Below are 20,600 nucleotides of genomic sequence, written 5' to 3'. Positions count from 1 at the left end.
TGATATTGTAATGCATCCAATTTGGTAAAAGGCTTCATTTTACTGATTGGTGTTTTCTATGACATTTAAAACTTTTATTTTATCACAAGCTTCTGTCTTTGACTCTTTGTTCAATTCTGCACATACTTTTTTTTACAAGGGGGAAACTATAAAATCCAAGCTCTGCTAACAACCACGTTTTGGCTGTGCCCACGGTTTAACTGCTTTGTTCTGGAAAGCTGAGTCATTCAGAGGTGGTTATGGTTTCAGCTTAAGCCCTAGGCACACTTACCCAGGAGTGCAGCATCATGGAAAACGTGGCACCCACAACTTGTCTGGAAGTTGGAACCTGAAGCAATTTTATTTTTTTTAATCTTTGCATGAGTAGTTGGACATGCCCCCTTATTAAATTTTACAAGGCCTCGGTTTCATGTGAGCTAAACGGTCAGTACTTGTGCTCCTCCTTACAGGGGGAAGGGCATCAACTTTGCATTGGGACCTTTTGCCTACTTTCTTGCTAGCTTCACAACTGAGCAGAATTCTGAGTTGCTGATTGGCTAACTTTTCTCCAGAGTGACCAATCAAAAGGCAGTAGGGGCAGATTTAGTCCTGTTTCAGAGGATGTTGACTGTCAGCCAGGAGCGTGACTTTGTTTTGGTACATTAAACTCATCCCCCTTTGTCTTTGAACATTTTGTTTTTCAGTTTTTGGACTTGAAAGTTGTTGAAAATGTATGGCACGTTCATGCCCCTAACACGTGGGCATAATTATATAGAATTTGAACAATTTGGAACAAGTTTCCCCAAACTCAAACCTGAGCAATGAGTGTACCAAGTGCCAATAATAAAGTACAGCTAAACTACATGGGGTTAGGAAATATTCATACCCCTCTATTCCTGTCTTATGATCAAGTCTGGTACTGAACTAAAGTATTTAATTTAATAAAGTATTTAATTTCATCTCCACCCGAGTTTATAGAGGCGGTACCTTGTATCACAACCTATCAATGGAATTTAACACAGACTTAAACTTTTATGTAAATGGCACAGCTAGGAAAACAATGGGATCAGTCTCCAGTAGTTGTAGGGTCTGCTATTGTGACTAAGAAGCTGTAGTTCTGCTTCTTTTTCGTAAAAAGCGTTCTATTTTGTAATGTATTATTGTATTAATGTTTGAACGAGCCTTTAACCAATATGAATAAAATGCATTAAGGTTTTAGATTATCTTAGCTTATCTTACTGAATTGATTGCTTCAAGATCAAACAGAAATAAAACGTCAGAAAACTTTCACTGCATCTAAAAGTCCTTGTTTTAATGACCTACTTTCCAGCCTCTATGTACCAATGGTACTTTTGGAAACAGAAAGGCCACGCTGAAAAGAACTCCAGTTAGATGGACAGGAAAGATCACAATCTCACAATACACAGACACTGTGTACTCCAGATACGTGTGACTGCTTCTTGACTTCAAATGACATCCAACGGCAGAAAAAATATCACAAGTCAAACATGATTAAACGCTGCCGCCCTATTTCCTTGCCTCTCCTGAAATATGCTCCAACCTCTTGACAAGCTTGTTTTGCTCATACGCCAGTCACTGCAGGGCGTGTTGATTTTTCACCACTTCCTGTGTGAAAAGAAAACCCTTCTAATGACGCATTCATCCACAATGCAGACTTATTCCTTTTTTTTGCTTTGACGGAAAGCTCAATTACCACCATTTCATTAGCATGCCAGATCCCGAGCACCTTCTGCCTGGGAAGCGCACTTGGCGATGGGAGGCCGGACAAAGGATGGAGCGAGGGATGCTGGCCCTGTTGCTATGACGACCACCGGAATGCACAGGCTGGATCCTGAAAGGGGGGTGGGGGGCCACATCCATGTTATGTAAGAGAGAGAAAGAAAAAAAAACGTGTCTCTCACACACATACGATTGCCTGAACAATAGATGCCTGGGTCAAATGTAGTTGAATTGTATTAGTTAGCATGCAAACTAAGGCATCCTTATGTGGTTTGTGAAGTCGTTTGGCACAAGTTCAGGGATAGATTAGCTCTGAACTGGCATAAAATTACACTGCCTTTACTCACTGCACGTAGAGCACTCAGATACATATTGTAAATGATGATTATGTGAATAAGTAGCTGCCCAAAAGAGCAGATTGCTAGTTGCATTTCTCCTGCATGTCTTGGATGGCTCTCCTCACTTGGCTTGTGTTGTGTAACGCATCAGTCTAGTTTAAACCAGAATGGTCCTCTCATTGTATAATAAAAGAAGGGGAAGAAATATCCTCACAAATCATCTCAAAAGACGTTAAAAGACTAAAATGGCTCATAATAGCATTTTGAATCTTACTACAGCTTGGAATAAAAACACCTAAGGCACTTTCTCACACGCACACACATGACACTTGCCCTCATTAACATGTTCTAGCCATGAAAAAAAAAACACTGCAAACCCTTGCCCGCAGCCTGTTTACCTCATGCACGTTTTCACACATGTATTTTTTACACACAGACAGATGCTGCACTGTGCGCACTCTGATTGGCTGAAAGCTCCCCTGTGACTGCGTGTGATTGGGCAGATGTGGCGCTGCCCCCTGCCACTCAGACATACCTGTGCCATGATTGGTGGTGCCATTACATATGACACAGTGACACAGTTTTCAGCAGTGCAGACAGCGAGAGTGGGTTAGTGCTTTTGTCCCCAGCTGGGAGCGGATTGGGAACAAGCTGTTCCATGGATCAGTTTTGTTTCTTACAGTGGAGTGAATAAGACAAGCAAAGTCGAGTTTTAGAGGGAACGGGGATGTACTATCTTTCCAAATTTAACACTCTTCGACTGACCTAATTTTATGCACCACTTTTCTCTAGATTCTATGTCCTTTAGTTTCATCACGTGCGTATTTCGCATAAGTTGGACTCATTGACTGTAAAATTAAGAATGGACTGAGGGAGTGTTCAGCGCAGGCTCGCTGAAGCTTGTTCATGCAAGCAATTTCCTTACAGTTACTGTGAGAAGCAGGCCACAATAAGTCCATTCTTAATTTTACAGTCTATGAGTACAACTAACGCTCACTTGATCCAAACAATGGCTCATTTGGTTGAGTGGCAGCCCAGATGCCCCAGGACTCCAAAAAAGTCCAGATTTATGGTTGGATCCCCCTCCTTCCAATCATTGAGGGGTATGTTCATACTTGAAGACACAAATCAGTGAGTGAAGTCAGGCAGAAAGCGACAGAAGAGACAGAAAGTAGGTCAGAGGTGAGGTCAGGGTTAGACTATGGTCAGGACGAGGGGGTGAGACACACTACATTCCAACAGAAGGTTCCTTGAGGAAAAATTGTTTTCTTTAAAACATAAAAATAAAAAATACAAGATTCACAAAAGGTTTATCAAATATATACAACCAATTTTAGTATATCCTTGTTGTTCAAAAAATGGTGCATTATTTCCTTCATATTATTTGAATAGACCATCTGTATGGTTTGGTATTGGCTAATATTGAGCTAATGACCAGTAATGTCACAATGGTCTTGCTTTTTGCCATAAAGAAAACAGTGGGCTATGCTAACTCAATCTTACAAACGTACTTTTTTCCAACTCTAATGTCAGTGATGTAAGTTTATTTAAGATAGTATTCCTGGTTTTGCAGCTTGTTCCCCACATCTGCCCCTCACATGACGGCCATGACACTTCTGCATGTTTGTTTTAACGGCGACCCTACAGGGCCTATAGAGGTCAGGGGTCATCTGACAGCACACACTGGAGTCCTGTTAAAGACCGCAGCATGAGTCAGCATAACGTCTGCGGTGCGCAAACCTGCTCAGCTCCAAGTCGCACCTTCAGCCATGAGGTAAGAGCGACGCCAGGCCCAGTTCACTCTTAATCCTCAAACCTTTTGCCTATGAACACAAATGACGTTGTGCCAAGACCAAAACACTACAAAGGAGATATGGCGAGGTGAACATCTACGTCAGCTTACAATAACTAGTTTTTGTTCATTTGTTCTAGGCCTTATATCCTTGTTGACCTTTAGGGTTTGTGTTTCCACAGCTACGCAAATACTGTGCTAATAACTATTGCGCCTTTGAATGTGAACAATAAACAATATGTCCTGATGATCTTGGCAGGAATTTCACATAGGCCGGTCTGGTTTAAAAATGTTGTTTCAAAAGTTTCATCAGTCTTGTTGAAAGAAACTTTGTTATGGTCAAGAAAGGCAAGAAGGTAAATAATATAATTTTACAAACAAGGCACAATGTCATGTTTGGTTTGGTGATCACTACCCAGTTAATAACTATACCAAAGAAGACCTGTGGCTCATTTAAATTTGCCATGACATTCAACATATTACTTCTTTTTAATTAGTGTCCTCTCTCTGTGTGCAGTAATTATGTTTAGCCATTTTGGAATTTGCTGCAAACTAAACATCAAAAAAAAAAAGAACTTAAACTTTAGGTCATTTGTTACAATACTGTACACTCTGATATTTTCAGATTACAAAAGTGTAACAATCTGACTTTTAAGATTCTCTTGAAAGTAGAAAGTGTTGTTTTTAAAGGACAAGTACAAAAGGAGCCATCTGCTGAAATAAAGCTTTAACTAATCTTAATCATCGACTAAAATGACCTCATGTCATTGGTTTAAAAACAGTTGTTTGCTTTGGTACAGAATGGGCACCTCCAAAGACCAAGACAATGGCCGTACAACACGTACAGTAGCTTTGTCTTTATTGTTGGCTTCATACATGTGCTTCTAGTCCTGACCAGCCAAGACAGGAGAAGCCCATTGGTCAGTCCACCATAGAGCACCTCTCTCAGATGACAAAGGCAGTGACAGAAAGAGAATTCCTCCAGGATTCACTGCAGGTTTAGTTGTTTTGTTTTTTTAACCTTCATCTTATGCATCTTTTCACCTCTCACTTCAAGAGACTTCATTAGCAAACAACAATATTTTAGCAACAAACTGTATATTTATCTCGTAAAGAAGGATTTACCTTGTTATTGGTACTATTTATTTTTATAGGGTGACCAGACATTTTACCCGAGGAAGTTCCAGATTTGAACCCTTTGCCCCGTGAAGCTCTAATATCAAACTCAATAAGCTCAAGAGTCCTCACCTCAATGTTGATTGGTCTAAATAACATAGACATAGACTTTTACAAATAAAATGACCGTTCAACATTGAGGGAAACTAGTCAAAAGTCCCCCTAAATATTCCCATTTTTGTCCCAGTTTTGAATGTGGAAAATCTTGTCACCCTAATAGTAGGTGTCAGTGAACATCAATGTGTGGTCAACATGAAGGGACGCGTTACAAAGTCAAAGACTTTTTCCATTGTTTAACATTATACAATAAGCCTGAGCTGAAACTGTGATAAAGCAAAGCATTACTGTAATCTTGGTTATATTTACATTCATTAGAATTTAGATACTGGAGTTACGTAACTGGGCGGCAATTGACTGTTCAAATTTGCAAGTGAGGCAAACGTTCAGTTCAACTATTTGTGACCTGTGTAACCCCAACAATTGCCCTAAAATATGGATAAAAATTTGTTGGTGACATTTAACTTTTGGCCCTCCACATAAATAATAGGAGCATGTGTTTAATAGTAGTGGAAACAGGTGGATACATAGATAATTGTATTGTTTTTTGTTGTGCTTTTTATTTGAATGTTTTGTTTTTTTTTCATTTTGTTTATTGCCTCAGAGGCATTACAAAGATATATTATTCATGAATATTCATGAAGGTTAACATCCATTTTCTCTGGATATGGCATTGCTTCCTCTTGATACCTGCTCTGTGGATCAGCTGATGAGATGTAGCTGTGACAGTTGCTCTTCAAAAAGTTGAGTCATGACAAACAAGTGACGTCAGGACAGCCCATACAAAACACCACCATACACACGATGCTACAGCGTGCTTCATCGCCCTGAATGACCCTGACACCCCCACACCAATGAATGGCATACAATGAGGTAAAAAATATTCACTCTATTTCCTCTATAGGCATAGGGACCTACACTTGCATTATGTAATCTCCACTGCACGGCCCGTTACTTCACATGACTGCATTTTACGCATACATGACTTGGCCTGGAACACAAACAGGCCTTTTGTGGGGGAGATCCGGTACCTATTCCACGCACAGGGCGTTTACATAATGCCGTGGAACCTCCCTGCTTCTGTGATTGCTCATGAGTGACAGGATAAAACAAGGCGACGCCGGCGCATTACTGATTTGATGATTATGTAATGTTCATTTGTTCACAAGGCTGCACTCATTTAGGTTGTGCACATATAATCTCGTTTCATTGTGCCTGTTGTTGTAGAAACCGTCTGGACAAGTTATACTGCACTCGAACTTTGCTTTAAACGGATTAGCAGTAATCATATGCTAGCCCTAACTTGTACCGAACACTTGAATGTCAACAGATATATTTATACCCGTTTGGCACCCAGACGTGCCATTAGCAGTCTCACACGGATTTTGCTGTTTGCATGCTCTTTGGCTTTTGTTGAGAAGTTAAATTTTGCCATCTCAATAAAAGCCAGGTTTGCGTGAGAAGTAACTTAGTGTTAAGTCTTGATGTGGTGTGGCATCATTTCATTATCTCGATGCTTGAATGTGTTGAGCTAGATCGAGAGGGTTAGATTTCCTGTCACATAATATGCCATGTACAATTAAAGGATTAAAAACTCCTGTTACCATTCATAGTTTCTTCAAAACATAGCACCTCCTTGGGCACTTTCCATCTTGAAATCTTTATTCTCATATCATGCAGACAGCTAACTCTTAGGGTCTAGAAATGCTGATTCAAGTCCACACAGGCTGGTATTGCATAATGGCTAGCAGTGTGACCACAAGTGCAAATCTTCCAAACACCTGTTGGTCTGGACACATGACGTCTTCGAATCTACTTCAGTCCTATTTGTGTTAATGTCACCCTGATCACAAAAACTAATACAAAGGAGTGTGGTGGTCACATAGGGAATACTTAGCTCCAAACTCACGAAAGCAGTGCCCTATGACCTTACACACGCTCTGAGAGATTACGGCTTTCATAGTACTACAGCGACTTTCTTACTGCCAGTCGTTTGTTGCAAAGACATAATCTCACCAAATCCTTTTTTTTCCCTCGAACATCCAACACACACTCACACCACAGACTGCGTCAACACAGGCCGACAACTCGTCCCACAGTTGACCCACGTGAGGCCAAAGACACACAAAGCTGCATTTCCATCCCACTGAATCAATTTTCTTCTTAATCCCAAGACAGTAATCTGCATACAATGAAGCACGACTGGGAGGAATGACGTATTCTCCCATGAGGCTGTTCTGCTGTTGGACTGAGACAGAAAGTGTAATAGGATCAGGAGTGAGGAGCCATCAGGTTTTATGGAGGTCATCGAGTGATGAGGGTGCCCCTGGTGGGACAGATGTGCGTCTGGGGCGCTAAAACAAGACATGCACCACAAACATGTGTGGCACAGCATGGGTTTGTACTGAGTTAAGGAACTGTTGCGTGAGTCACCTCTGTTTGTATATACAACAATACAGTTCTCTACTCTCAACACATGTATTATAAGTGTTATAGTAGTAAAGGTTTTTCCACAACAAATTCTTTCTCATAGGCCTTTCACACACAGCTTTAACAATCCCAGCCACACGCCTTTATTTAGCGAAAAATAGAGGGTTTCTCAGTTAAAACATTGTAGCTCAGCATGGTGAGCATGGGGCAATGTCTATAAAAGTGTTCTCCTCCTGCAATACCTTTCTGTGAGCTATATGACGGAAAATTCTTGTTTGATTATTCAACTGAAAAAACACACATTATGGATCATTGCATGCTTGGATTCAGCTGCCTCAGTCACATTCAATACCACTCAGATGACTATCATCTTCATGTGGCCACAAACAGGTTCTGGGATTGTTATTACACAAACGTCAGTGTGAAACAAACATGAATCCTTCAGACCATGTTCTTTGTCTGAAGGGAGATGTCTTGGAAAAGAAACTTTTCAACTGAGTCTCACATGTCTGTAACACTTCTTATCTACTGAAATTGTGGGACAATTCTATCATAGACTTGTCTTGCTCCTCCTGTTGTGTTGGTGTGACAAAGTCAATAGACATTATATCGGTCAGATAATCACCCAGAGAGACCAGGCCCAGCAGCTGTGAGAGAATGACGACTGACGTAGAGAAAGGTGATTACAGCCTGTTGTTTGCAGCCCACAATCTTTCATACAGCCCGCCTCAATCTAGTAACATAGACTCTGTTTGATCTGGTCTTCGTGTGTGATCTCCAAGAGTATTTTCATAAACTTGTCATTGTTGAATCTTTCATTGCATCCCTGTGACGCTGTTGCGTTGTTGCACCTGCAATTTTGTTGTTCTGTCAGCAGGAGATTTTTATCTCTGGAGAGAATGTCTATTTGTACAAGATTCTTTTGAATGTACCAGAGTAAGTGTCTCTGCCAGTAAAGTTCACAGTGTTTCTTCAAACTATGTCTGCAGAGGTGGCAGAATCCAAACCATACTGTTGTTTGTTTGGTATCACACCACTCGAATACTTGAAATATAAACAACATTAATTCAATTCACGCTGTACATTTTCCTTCCCCTTTTATGAACAAGCAAAACTACAGTTAGTGGTTCAAAAACCCACTAAACCACAGCATGGTTGGACTTGCCCTTCAGTGGTAAGTGAAGAGCAGTTTCCTAACAACTATTGACCTTATGCTGACTTGAAGCAAACACTGCATGCATATGTGGCAAGACAAGGGTTTTAACTTTAGTTATGGATAGAATGAAACAAAGCATCACACAGTTGATGATAAAAGAGGACAACGTTCCATTATTTAACCATTTTATTTTTAGTTAAGTTAAGCTTGCTTTGGATTTAGTTTTGGGGTTTCAAAGGTTGCATTTTCATCATCTTACATCTTCCTCCCAAAAAGAATAAAAGGCAACGACAGTCCTAACAAGACAGGGGTGGTTGTGCTGGACCCAAAGAGTGAAAGAGTGGAGCTGCGCTGTCACCGTTTCTGCAAGCACACAATTCTTGGAGTTTTACACTGGGCTCGGCATAACCCATCTCGTTCCTGTAAAGGACCACCGGGGATCACACACACCCAGTCTACAGTGAACACAACCAGTTGCACATTTTGTTGGTGCAATCATTGGTTTTAAAATCATCATTGCAAACATTCTCAGAAAACCGTAGCGTTTAGCCTACGTTTTGAGTAAAATGCCCAAAACTGACCCCAGTTTCAGACACACCTTGTTCTGGCTGACGTTAGTTTTGTTCATGTCTAGCCTGACTTCCTCTGCAGCGTTTTCACATCTCCTTTGTCACTCCTGTTCCCTTCAGGCTGTTTACTCAATGGCAACACAAAAAGATGATCTTTTCCCTGACTATGGAAAAGTGTCACGGATCTTTTGACTCGTGATCCTGTTGCAGTTTCATAACGGCTTTTGTTCCACCTAAAATTCACCTCCGAGTCATTCAATCAGCAGTTTAAAAAGTCAGAGAGGTAAGGGCACACCAGCAGCGCTGCCTCTCTCCGTGTCCCAGGACAGTCCATGTGGCGTGGGAACAATATCTGCCCAAAAGCCCGCCATTGTAGGCCTTGAAGTGTCAGGAGGGGCGTTGGATAGAACAGGACTTGTTTGTAAGCATAGAGCCGATTCATTAGGCTGGCACACAACGGCACAACGGTGTAACCTCACCCGGGTCGGCTGACCGAACCGGGACGGACATGAGGCGTCACATTGTTCCTCCCTGATCCAAAAGGACACTCACATTGGGACTCCCGCAGTACTCACGGTTAGTTGAGCAGTCTAAAGATCTCATTAGTTGTTTCACTCTTTCACTGATCTTCATGGATCAGCAAGTTCACCAAAAATGTCCCTGTAATGCCTGTGGTATTTGTCCTTTCGGAGCTCTCAGTTTATGTCTTCGTTTTCCAATTGCATGTGACAAAATGAATTAAAAAATTGTAATATTAATCAGAAACGGGTTCGTAAGACAAGGCCGCACAAATAAGAACTTTTTGCAATGACAGCAAGCAGTCCAATTCATGTGACTTTTATTCTTCTCAGATGAGTGACTGGATTTTAATAAAGGCTAGAGGTTGGAGCTTGTGTAGGAAATAGCCAGGGTCAGAGTGTGTTGTATAAGTAATGCTATGTTTTGTTGATCATTGAGATTTTGACCCAAGATAAAGAATGCCTCTCTCAAAACTATATGGGTCACGAGTCAATTTCACTTTGCTATAAAATGCTTTTTCAAGGAACACTGAAGAGGCTTGTCAGGGTAAAGGAGAGGTCAGGCCACGTAACTATACTCAACTATAGCTGCGCAGTAAATGTAATCAATAACCACCTTTATGAACTCTGTCTGGGGTTATCACCTGCTATAGTAATGACCCACCAAAGAGCTCACATTAACAGAATGAACGTGACCTCGGGCCCCAACTAGACCATGCACTTGTCGGCCTCAGAAGGCCTTGGACAATGAAAGCCTCCATAATCAGATACGTGTGAGATGATCTCATCATTGCATCTGATCAAAGCACATTTCTCATTCCAAAGTGATTAGCAATGACCCAAGTTTTTGCCTACGATGCTTTGTTTTTCCTCTGTAGGTATTATCATTACAGGGCCATAAAAACAATTGTGTGAGTGGTCCGGAGAGAAAGGCTTGGAGAGAAGGTCCCAAGAAAGATGTAAGACACATTGGAGGGACTATGTCGCTTGGCTGGCTGGCTTGGGGAAGAGGGCAGCCACACATGATTAAGAGAGAAAGAAAACTTGGAACACTTACCTGGTCTCTCACACCGATGCTTTGTTTTGTGTTTTTATGAAGACTGTGACTTCAACAAATTCCCTGATGCCATAAACACACAGAAAATGTGTCAAATCAAGAATGGTTGATTCAATACTTTTGGTCAGACTAAATCTACTGATCATTAAGCCGGTCAAAGGAGATGATGTCAGTGGCTGTACTTTCTCCTCATCAATGTATCCCCATACACCATCAAATTCATCACACAAGCCCTTTTGTTAGTCTCTGTATGATAATTAGAACAAATCCATTTACGTAAGAGAGGCCTGTTTATTCAGTTCGTCCGAAAGCCCTGGTCGATCTCAATGGCCCCTTTATATTCGAACATCAAACCCCTCAGGCCCGCTAATCCTTGCACGCTCAAAACTAAACTACGGAAGCTAAAGTGGGAAACATATGCTGCTCTTCATTTACATAAGTGTTCAAATATACCTTTGATGGCAGCACCTGCGTCCACCATGTTCAACTGGCACCTATGCTACATTTTGACTGACCCAGAAGAAAAGGAGTTGGGTCACTGCTCTGTCCCGGGACATGAGAGCGAAAAGCCTTATAAGAAGTTAGTGGTCACGCAAAAGTACATAAGCCTCTTTAACTGTACTCGATGTGTAAAACTGCACCAGGTAGGGCTCCGGGAATATTTTCTAATCCTGCTTCAAGAAAAACGTTGCAACACAAAACTAATGCTGTTTGTGAACCTTGTTGTTCATTTACAATATTTTTCATCTGTTCGGGCATAGTTTTAACTACCGAGGATTACTGCAGCCTATTCAGGAAATTCAGAAGTAGGTCCCTATTTTTTTATTGTGCCAACCTTGTGGGCATTCCATTTCATAGGATTTGCAAAGGGAAAATTATTGCCTACCAGCTACATTTGCATTAAAGAGGGCGATAACCCTTTTTTCTATGGGCTTATCTTGTTTGATGGTGCGCTGCCTCTCCCAATGACCAATCACCAAGCTACATTAAGTTTGCACCAATAGTTTTATACAAAATGTATAGTTCCTCCGACCCCTCACTCATTTTTATTATGCATAAAAATGGCATGAAGGAAAAAGAAAAAAACATCCCATTCACTCAGTATAACAGAGTTCGTCTTTATGGCTGCTGATTACTCTGATGTCACAGATCAGGCGGGACAGGTCACACGGCGCCCAGTATGCCAGTCACATGGGCCGTGCCACCGACACTGGCGACATGCACTGATCCTGGCATCGACCCCAGGACACCCTGCAGCCGAGGAGGAGAACTCCCACCAGCTACAAAGGGCTCCATTAAACAAAGATTTATGGATTGGCATTTTGTGACATGTTGAAAATGCAATGGAAAGGATCACTTTCAATGACAGTTCATGACCAACAAAAGAACACTGCACAATATGTTGCACAAACATCTTATCCAAATAGTAGGTGATGTCAAAACCGTGTTGCAAGAAGCCACAATATATCGCAAAATCAACTGCGCCCAAGAATACAGTATCAACTACACCAAGACACTGATGACTCAAACTTTTGTCATAGATGTCCCTGCACTTATTACACAGCATCTGTACTTTACCAAAAAGCCATGACGTGCCGCAACACGTGCTGACCTTGCAGAGACGACCTTTAGCATTCTTATCATGAGCGCTTTTCACTCTGCAGACACATCATCTCGCTACAAAAGAAAGTTTCAGAAAGATGCATTTGTCACTGAAGTTTTCCCTCCATGTTAAAACCGAACCCACCTCACTAAATTAGGAAATGGTGTGTGTGTAAAGCAGTATTCACGTGACCTGTGCCCTATTTGCTGAAGAAGACGTGCGCACAAGGGGAAAATCTTTGATCTGATTCAAGAGAGAGCACAAAGTGAGCATTTTAGTTCGTCATGAGTCAGCGCTGGCCCAGCCCTGACTTGGGACAGACTCCAGGAAGCAGCTGTTTCCTCACACGCTTCTCTGAGCTTGTAATTCCTGACGTGTGACTGCCACTTTACAAACGCCATAGCAAATGATCCATCCAATTTAAAAGTGCTCATGTGTTACTTTTGTAGATGCCGTTTGACAAGGGCCCTGCAGTCACACCAGCCACATGTGCCAAACCAATGGGGATTCACACTTGGCTTTCTTTACATTCATTTACATTTATTTCTTATTGTGAGTAATTATTTGTTTCTCAGATCTCATGGCCAGGTGGATGATGATGGAGATGGTCACAAACTTCTTTCTCAGTGTGTGGCTGCCTTCTCCGAGAGTTAATTGCAGGCATTAGATTAGCTACTTTATTTTCGTTGTACAAACAAATTTCAAGTGTACCCAATCAATCTACACAGGCACACACACAAATACTACATCCAGTCTGCGTATGCGGCATGTCATTGCCAATACCAGCACTATGGTGGATGTCTTCAGGCAGCTGGGAAGAGTGACGCATTAGTTAGATAAGTTTGGACCCACATTATAAGATTATTTTCAATCAAGAGTTAATCTGATGGGGCCTACATTCACCCTTATAGGGTTGTGAGAACGGACTTGGACTTGTTTTTTCGTTCACACAGATGTCCGGTCTCCCATTTCATCTCTTTGTCTTACCTACAGTAGTAGAGCAACAGGTGAATGAATGCAGGTAACCAGAGCTGGATTGGAGCTTTCACTGATGTACTCACCCACAGTGAGATCTCTGATCACCACTCTGATTTCATGGTCAGTGTATTGTTTTCTGAAAAGCTGCTGCTATAGTGAATTACTGGACGCAATATCCTGGCATTTACACTCAGTTCAAAACTCCTCGAAACTGGGCATCTTGCAAACTTCAGTACTCATTAGAAAGCAAATTCAAATCTTAATACTAAAAACCTTGGCACTCGCTCTGTCTCACAATGGCACAACTATAAATGTTGGAACTTTGAACTTACAACAGGAATTGTGGAATGTGTTGCATGAGATTTGATCATTTCCACATCTTTGTCTTGGTGAGCAAATCAACATATGCATATTTTCCATACAACCCTGACCAGATATTCAGAGAAAGATTAGCGAACACACACACTCATGATTAGTTATATCATAGCAGACACACGGCTCAGTGAGGATTTACAGCGTGGATTACATTTTAATACACAGTGTCAGTGCCGCCAGTAATCCACTTTAACGCAAAATATTTGCTGACTGAAGCGCTTCAGACATAATACCGGGACGACTTACTATGTACGCCTGTATTGTGCTAAATTTGGAGTAAGTAAGCATCATACAATTTGTAGGTTTCATCAGAGGTAACTCACTCAGTGCTCCGTGTTTTGAAACTTCTTAGAAAAAAAGTCAAAACACTGATATGGTTTCTAGTTACTGTATGTACTATTTGTGCTGTGGAACTGGCAGTATCCCAGTCTGCTGCACCAATGTCAACAAGCGCTCAGGCACAGCATTATCTACTGATAGATAGATCTCTGCAAAACATGTGCAAAAAACATGTGCAAGTGGAAGTACACTCACCCGCAGAGGTAAATTACGTCCACATTTGGACAGCAGTTTGTGGAGTGTGTTTAAGAGGCCTGTAGCAGCTCATCAGCTTCTAATGGTACTGTACATGAAACATAAGGTTAAAATGGTATCTATTAGTTTTGTTTACTACTCATAAACTCCTTTGAACGTTCTTTGGCGCTAAAAAATACATGCAAATAATTACATTATTACATTAAATATTCTTTCTATTGAGCAACAAACATCCATCTTAGATATTCTTAACTGGTCAGTTGACGTTCCTACACTCATCTCTGGGTCATGACCGAAAGGTCAAGATCTACAATAAGTGGTTAAAATGAGTTTCCTTCGCAGAGTGGCTGAGCACACTCTTAGAGATATGAGCTCACCAGGGTGGAGCTCAGGGTAGAGCCACTGCTCCGTAACATCGAGAGGTGCCAGCTGAGGTGGCTCTGGCATTTGTTTCAGATGCATCCTGGTCACCTTCTTCGGAAGGTGTTCTGGGCATGTCCCATTGGAAAGAGATCCAGGACACATTTGAGGGACTTTGTCTCTGAGCTGGCCTGAGGACGCCTCAGCATCCCACTAGAGCAGCTGGAGGAGGTGCAGATAGGGAAGTCTGGGCATCTCTGCTTAGACTGCGACCCAGCCCCAGACAAAGTGGAAGAAAATGGATGGTTATAATATAGTAACAGTGGTTTTTGACTCCCTCGTAGGCGGCACAGTTGCGACAGCGATTCTGTCAATCTACCCCAGGGGAAACTAAAGCTACTGTACATACGTAGCTTACCACCAAAGAGTGTGGAGTGAATGAAGAACAAACCTCCTACACTATCTGAAGCACTTTGGATGACTTGTGTTATGTGAAAAACGCCTGACAAATAAACTTCCATTCCAGTCCATAATTCATTGAACATCTAGCTGCTCATCGTTCATCTAAAGACTATTGTGCATCTGTAATAACATGAAAAGCTTGAATTCTAAAGAGCAGAAATACTACATAATGTTTGTAGTTTTTAGGTAAAAGTTTAGAAAGGCAGTAAGGGGTCTCCCAAAGTATTCACTGGACAATCCCACAGGGGTGCCACATTGGCGCTACAATGCTGAAGCTGTGTCCGGCAGGCCCCCTGCCACATAAAGACCTGATTATTCGCCTCTTGTTGGCTGTCCCCGCGGTGGATGGACAGTGCACTCAGTATTTCAGTGAGCCACAGGGACTCTCGTCTCTCGCCAGAGTGCAGCATTTTAAAGGAGGGAGCTGTTGTTTTGGAGAGGGGCTGTGGGAAAGTCATTAAAGTGTAAAGCATCTCTCTTTTATTGGGTTCTGGAAGAGGCGTTCACAAGGAGCAGGATGGTAATGGAAGCTGACACAAACTGGCCACCCCCACGCTGCCCTGTCCGCTGATCTCTGCTGCCATGGCAGACCTATCGGCGGGACAAAACATGGACACACAGCAAGAAGGACTTCCTCTTTTCAACAGGTGGCCACAGTCTTCCAGCAAATAACTAAAGCTCAGCCTTTCTCAGCATGTGGAAAAAGAGCTTTCTCTCATCTGACATGAGTGGAGTGGGAGACACCTTGAGCACTGACCAAGCATTTTAGTTTAGTTTAGTTTAGAGTTTTAGAGTAGTCAGTTTATACTATCATCATTTATACTATGCACCATGCAATAATGGCTACTGTTACTGGCTATTAGTTTGGTAAGCCCAACAGAGGAAAGTAAAAGCATTTTCATCATAGCCTTATTGATTTCTGTGTTTGTTATAACACATGATACAGACTGACCAATCACATGCAAGCAACCACATCACAGAATATCTTCAAACATGAATGGATCGATAGCTTTCACGGGGGGTGCCAGGGAATCTCCCAAACCAGTTCAAGTTTTGTATCTATTTGATTATTTATTGTGTGTGTGTCGTGTGTGTCGTGTGTGTGTGTGTCGGTGTGTGTTTGCACAATGGCAACCAAAACCTACAACCAGATCTCAAACTCTGCATTTAACACATGGGTTGGATCGTTTACAAACATTTCTGAGCCTCTCTGGCCAGAGACTTGTAGAAGGAGGTTAAGGCATAGACCTGATGGTTTTCTTTGATCACACTGACGGTCATGTTATGTCCAAATTGGCACCTCTTGTAAACCTCCTGATTGTTGATAATCCTGGCACACATGGTGATGTATTCTTGTGGCTAAGAGGGCAGCACCACCATGCATTCAGTACATCATAGCAGACAATTACCCTGACCTCACGTTAGAAAAGGTTGCTATTTAGCCACATTGTAAAACCATAAAGTTATCATCATTACATAAAAGCATCTATGGGAGTTCCCTGTTTGATACTTCCTCAGCATCTTAGCACAACCATACACACGTCATAGAGTTTCACTTAAAGATACATCATGTGGGAAGAATGAATTGAGGCTGCAAGGATTATGACAGCAGGCTTCAAAGTGGAGCAGTAAAACCGGTCTGAAGCAGTCTGCACTGTGGCCAATTCTTCCCCCGTTCATTCATTGTCCCATAGCATATTTTCACCGAGAAAACAGAGCCCTCTGCTGGACACACGAAGAACGTCAAGTTGTTTATCATCTTTTCTGTGGGGGTATCCCAATTGGATTTTTGGCTGCGTTTTGTAGCGTCTCAATAGGGTAGTCACAGAACCTATATGTTACACAACTATGAATGAATGAATGGTGCGCAAACCGTATGACCCAAAGGTAAACCTCACTCAAACAAAACATCAGGGGTCATTTACATTGGAAACAGAGAAGCAGGCCTTCCTTTGAATATTGCTGTTCTATTTTTGTTCTATTGATTTGCTTTGGACAAACAGCAGGGTTGATAAGGCGATAACATTCAACGAATAGGTCATTGACATTAAGTTGGACAAATAAACAAAACAGATATTCACTACGGCAAGCCATTTGAAATCACAAAACTGAAGTCATTTGGAATTACTTTTGATTGAATATCTGTCGACTAAACTTTCAACAACTCTGTCAACTCAATCAGTAAATTATCTGACCATGAAAATGAATGTTCTTAATTTGAACCACGTGAAGCTGAAATAAACTGTCATGAGAAGTTCACACCAGCCTCGTGTTCCTCATTGTCACTGCTGTTTTCCCCCAAGTGTCCATGGGTTGTACATATTTCATTCTCCCAGAGTCCACTGGTCAAAAGCCTTGGTTATGCAACAGCCCAGGCCACTTGAACAAACGGCCTTCCACAGCGTCTGAATGGAGAGCTAAGAATGGTATAGGGAGCCATTGTGGGTGGGTGCACATTATTATGCAAAGGGTGGTGCTATTACGATTTAAAGCCTCAGTGGGGTCGATCAAAATCTGCTGGATCTTTAGTTTGTGATCCACGGGGAGCAGCAGCGCGATGGTCTCATAAGGAACAAACTGAGGAATCAGAGCGTTGGGATTGGGTAGATTTGTTTATGACTTTGTTAAGGGCATAAAAATGGCCAATGCCTTTTTTTCTGTGTGCTAAATTTGATGTAAAAGTCTAAGATTAAATCAGCCAGTGTCACAATATCAATGGATTTTTGAAAATGTGTAGATCATGTTTCAGTTTGAGAGTTCAAGTCTGGTTAAGGATAGGTTAGGATGATGGGTGTTTTAAGGAGTCTTGGAATGGGAAATGCTGTGTAATCTTTTGACAACTCCTGACACCTTAAAGGCCCTGTACCTGATTTTCAGAAGGAGCGCGTAAACATTTTAGCACATTCATTCCTAACTTTCCGATACCATTTCTTATATCCCAATTCAATCCATCGCCATTACCATTCATCCCGTGAGTTTGCACCTGTTTAATGCAGGCCTTTTGCAACCATGTTTTCTGCAGCATGGTCAATGTTATTCTGGAAACCTTGCAGAACTGATCAATTGCCATCTCTGGTTAATATGAGGATTCGCCCCAGTTTGTCAAATCCATGCTCTCCCCCGCCACCTCCCTTCAGTCTGTTTGTGGGTGCTCTCTGAACTGGGTTAGCCCTTATATAACCAGTGTCTGCTCTGTCAGATTCTCAGCAGCTCGTCTTGCCCTATAATCTCTTCAGCTTGATTACTCCTCACTGTGCTCCTCACTCCCTCACTGTGTCACGAGCGCTCTATCGGCAGCCGCCGCACTCCGGTTTGGAGCAGATCGGAGCTGTGTGATGGCCACTGTGTGAGGAGTTTCAGTGTCCAAAACCTTCTTATATAGGGAGGTGTCATTGAAAATATGGTGGTGACAGTTCGTCTCATCATTAGGAGTAAAACATTCAATCTGGTGCAACTAAAGGTCTCACGAGTGATTTTTCAAACTCCAAATCTTCTGCCTAAGACAAATTTGGCAGGTCCTAGTCTGAGGCCAACAGAAATGGGGGCCAAGGGAGAATAAAAATAGCCACCATTTTACAAATATAGGCAAGCCTACAGTGTATTATGTAAGCTATTTGCTGATTAATGAAAAGATCCCAGCAAGGTTCTATGTGCCCGCATCAAAAGTCATCATACTGTCTCTTGGCCCTTATTTTTTATTTTTTTTTACACAGCTCTACACACCTATCAGAGAACTAATGAAACTACATTATTGCATAACAAGTTTGCTATAAACAATAAAATCCTCATTTCACAATTGTAAAAATGAAGTGATCAGGCAAAGTCTGTGGTTTAATGACGTTGTCTCATGGTTAAGGGGTTATGCACTTTAGATGATAATAAAAAGTACGCAAAATGACTTGCGAGGAAGCTCAAAGGCCACACAACGATTTCCATTCAGATCCATTGTGACAGGTAAGCTAAACCGCAGTGGTAAACCCTCACCTTTGACCTTAACAAAAAGACAGCATGACTTCAACTGAACCTGCTCTTTTGTCCTGAACTTCTCTTTCTTTCATTTGCAAGAATCTTGAGTCCAAGCCAAAAGACAGAAGATGGAAACGGCTGGCCTCATAACAAAGATACTTTTTTTTTTTTTCAGAATAGATAAAGAAAAAGAAAGACTTGATCTTGACTATAAGTGCTCTGCTTGGCTCACCCAGAAAGAAAGACTGCTGAAACCATCAACTGTTGACCTCTTGACACGCCTATCATCTCCAAGAATCCTAGAAACATAAAACAACATCAATCTGCCATATCACGAGATAATGCATTTTACCATTTTACCATGATAAATGCACTGATCGTTTTCAAGAGAAATTTCAATCTGTCTTTCAGATGGTAAAAATGATATGACAGCAGTGACGCAATCAGCGATAATGGTCAGCCACAAGCACGTCACGTGGAGCATTTAAGATCTGCGTCAGATATTTGCGTACCTGCAAATTTCCCACTTGTATTTTTTGACTGTACAGTAGTATTTGGATGATAAAAAGCAGTACTGACATCTGTTGGTACTGGTCAGCCACGGCGGATTCAATTTATGTAACTGAATTTCAGATTACATTTAGAGCTCTGGCGCCCCCTGCTGGACGTAAAGATGCACCGTCGACGTAGAAAAAAAAGATGCACTGTATTTCTGTTCATCCCCAAATCCTCTATGCTGCAAATCAAATGAAAGCGTTGCATGAAGTTATTTGCATTCATCAAAACTAGAACATGATTAGCACATGTATGCCTGAGATGTAACATGAACAATGACAGCAATAAAAAACAACACTGTACTCCAAAAGATGCAGATGCAAATCTTTTTATTGTTTTTAGTGGTCGCGTTTTTTTATTACTGTTACCCATCACAAAATGTCTGATTATAAATGTGACACTTTTTCTTTTTTTTCTTCTTTTTTTTCTTTTTTGGAAAAACGCACAACATCAACAGGTCACACAAGGGCCTTGCAATTTCATGAACCCTGAACATGCTTGGTAAAACGTCATTGGAGTCACAATCAGGTCTGTGTATCACTGGGGTGAACTGGGAAAAGCGGCTTCTGCAGTGTCTACTGTCCAGATAGAGATTATACATTTGCTATATTCCTGACTTAGAAAACGATGAGACATTAAACCCATGCACGTTATACATCCACAAAAATATGTAGAGGCTCTTCAGACAGGTGGAAGCCAAACAATGACTCTGAAGTAAAACTTGCACAAGTGCTCACTTTGAAATAGCCCTCTGTTTTTGATCCTGAAATCTCTAAGGCAACATTCTTCTCTAAAGAAATTTGGCTTTATTCAGTGTATAGTTTTGTCACTCAGGTCAAAACAGATAAAAGTTAAGATCACAGTGCTTCTTTTATGCATTCAGAAAATAATCCTGAAACAGTGTGGACTTCTTTTTGAAGATACATATGGCACTAGACGTATAGCTGCAAGTGGT

The 20,600-nt window shown here is 41.5% G+C and overlaps 1 long non-coding RNA gene across 1 annotated transcript; it reads right to left on the bottom strand.

The window, feature by feature from the left end:
• Positions 1-1,304: 1,304 nt before the first annotated feature.
• LOC306972177 lies at positions 1,305-19,534 on the bottom strand. The gene is made up of 4 exons (XR_013793486.1): positions 19,451-19,534; positions 19,323-19,389; positions 1,694-1,831; positions 1,305-1,605 (listed from the first exon to the last, which is right to left on the bottom strand). It is a non-coding gene; the product is annotated as an uncharacterized lncRNA (long non-coding RNA).
• Positions 19,535-20,600: the final 1,066 nt, after the last annotated feature.

Source organism: Gobius niger (assembly GCF_951799975.1).
Source record: "Gobius niger genome assembly, chromosome: 13".
NCBI lineage: Eukaryota > Metazoa > Chordata > Actinopteri > Gobiiformes > Gobiidae > Gobius > Gobius niger.
This window is presented reverse-complemented; position numbering and strand designations above follow the sequence as displayed.